Here is a 2,685-nt window from a genome sequence, read left to right on the forward strand (position 1 = left end):
GATAAGGGGCAACAAATATTCTTTTTTGCTCGTTTATATAAAGCAGTGGATAAAAATATACGTATATGCGAAAGACAAATTTATCTGTTTAAATGAACACCACCAATATTTCTTGCAAACACACATCGATTTACATCTTTTATTTCGCCCCCGACACAGAATTGTTTTCGTACAAAATTACGCAAAAAAGCCCACTCGTTCATTTTTAAGCATGTCATTGTTACGAATTTCGAAAGTTCGATTCGGATTGCAGCATACTATTTCTACGATTCGTAGCAAAATCCGAATACGAAAGAGTTGCAGAATAGGGATGATAATTTTACAATGAATATTTTTAAAATTTTAAATCTACATTTAAGAGAACTCAATTCAGTGCAATAATTACGATTTGAGTTTTCCAGTTTATAGAAACACAAGCGTTAATTATGTACTTAACTATTGACATTATTCTTAATTAAGCATTAATATTATACTTCACCTACATTTTGTTCATAAATAACACATACAGGCATGTTCTGCAAATCGTACGATTTCAAATCGGTGCGATTTGCAAAGTAGTTTTGTATATTTGAAATCAAATTATTAAATGTTTCAAATGGAAACTGCCAGAACCATATCATTTTTTTCCCTCTTTGTTATAAATCCTCCGAATTAGATTTTATAAATCGCACCGATTTGAAATCGTACAATTTGCAGAACATGCCTGATAATTACATATATTTTATCCGTGAAAAGAACTTTTTCTAATCACGAGGCGAAATTCCCCACAGCTAGTGTTGCCGTGCGCACAAAACGAAAACGCTGCACACAACCCAAAAGTACTCCTCGGGGACCAATTGTTGAAAAACTGCGAAAAGGTTTATTACTGTATATACTGTGGTTGTTTACTGGTTATATTGTGCTGGTTGGGTTCTCTAAAGAAAAGTAAACAAATTTATAAACGTGTTCCTAGGTATCACTCTAATGAGTACTTGTACTCAAAAGACTGAAAGTATCGATACCTACTCAGTATCGGCAAAGTATCGAGTACTTACTTGAATTGTTTCCATCTTCTCTGTCGAGAGATACTTTCCTTTTTTGTTGTAAAAGGTCGCATGATTTCGTCTTGTCATGGTTTAAAACAGGGATGGGCAAATTTTTGGCTCTTAAGCCATCAAAAAGCCAGCAAGTGCTACGCAAGAGCTAAATCAGTTCTCAGGGTAAAGGGGTGTACAAAATACATTAAAAGCATCATATATATTAGTAATGAGAGTCGGAGTACAAGAAATTTGAATACGCTCTTTTTCCCCCCTTCATGCTGGCTCTTGATGTTACCCCTCATCTACCACCTAAATGTGCCAAGCCGGCTCCTAAGTGCAAAAGGCTCCTGGGAGCCACTTTGCCCATCTCTGGTTTAAAACATTGTATGTCAAAATCAAATAAAAAGCCAATAAAGTTGCGGGTATAGAAAACGTATATATTTAAGTTATTTAGTAAGAATACAAAATTTAATAATTAATATTTGTGGCACATTACCAAGGAACAGTATTGGTTATAATTTTTTCAGTCGTATGAGTGTATAGGTCACCCAATATGGATCAGTTTCGGATTTTTATTTTGGTTTTTTATTTTCAAATTAGTTTTATTCACTTTTTTTTATAAATAATATAGTTCATTCCATAACAAAATCTTGTTAATCCAAGTTTAAAACTTTGTACAAAAATTAAAAGCAAATCAACAAAGTTTCATCAAATTAATTATTAGTTTTTCTTATAAGAAAACGTTGTTGCGATTCAATTTTTGGACATTTGTTTTCGTTTTTTCTTTTCTTTTACAGATTCCGTTTTTGTTACATATTTTATAAAAAAAAAAAAATATTGTAAGCTGCACGCAACAATTTAAATTCATCAAATTTGAAAACACAACTGCCTCCACCGCATTTGTGAGCATTTGCACATATACACCGCAAGTTTCAACTGTCCCGCTCTGCATTCCTTTTGTACTAGTTCAGAGATAGTTCTGAGATATGTAGTTCGGAACTAGCGCTTTGTCAGACTGTCTTTAAATTTTACTACAGGGTAAATGCATATCTGCATGTGTGCGTACAATCCTTTACTCGAAATTCTTAGTTAACGCAATTTTTATCCCATACATTTTTGCTGACCAATCAACCCGTTTTCCGCTCTAACCTGCTTGCCTCATTTGCCCCGATCGTCTGCCGCTGCAAATGAGTGCCTCGCTCGCAACGACGCCCTCGCGAGGGCAGAGCTAATGACATAGTAGCCAACTTGGTGCTTTAAGCACTAGATTTAGTGCTTTTTGAAAATTAAAACGCCAAAAAAAATTATTTAGTGCCTAGTGCCTTTTTTAGTGCTTTTTTTCTGAACTAAACTTACTTCGAGATAGTTAAAACCAGAAATAATTTGAAATATTTAAGGCTGTAGCAGCACTGAATTTACAAGAATCTGCAAATTTAAATGGACTAAAATACAACCATGATTGATAAAAAGCTGAAGTTGCAAGCATGAACCAAAAATACAAGATCACGTAAGAACGCGACGTTGTATTTGTAACTGGTTTTGAGAAAAAAGTTTGCGAAAGCGGGTTCGTCAGCTGAGTGTTTCTTTACATCACAAGCACCACTATTTTACACTTTTATTTAAGTAAAGAAGAGTTATTTCAACATGACAACACATTTTCAAGCAT

General features: G+C 34.0%; 1 protein-coding gene across 2 annotated transcripts in view; it reads right to left on the bottom strand.

Annotated features, from left to right (window-relative positions):
* Window positions 1-2,685, bottom strand: part of LOC118745485 (E3 ubiquitin-protein ligase Iruka) — an 82,520-nt gene that overhangs the window by 1,884 nt on the left and 77,951 nt on the right. The gene's annotated exons all lie outside the window — the stretch shown is intronic.

The sequence above is a fragment of the Rhagoletis pomonella genome, unplaced genomic scaffold (genome assembly GCF_013731165.1).
Source record: "Rhagoletis pomonella isolate Grant_MI unplaced genomic scaffold, Rhpom_1.0 Rhpom_scaffold_00001, whole genome shotgun sequence".
Classification (NCBI taxonomy): domain Eukaryota; kingdom Metazoa; phylum Arthropoda; class Insecta; order Diptera; family Tephritidae; genus Rhagoletis; species Rhagoletis pomonella.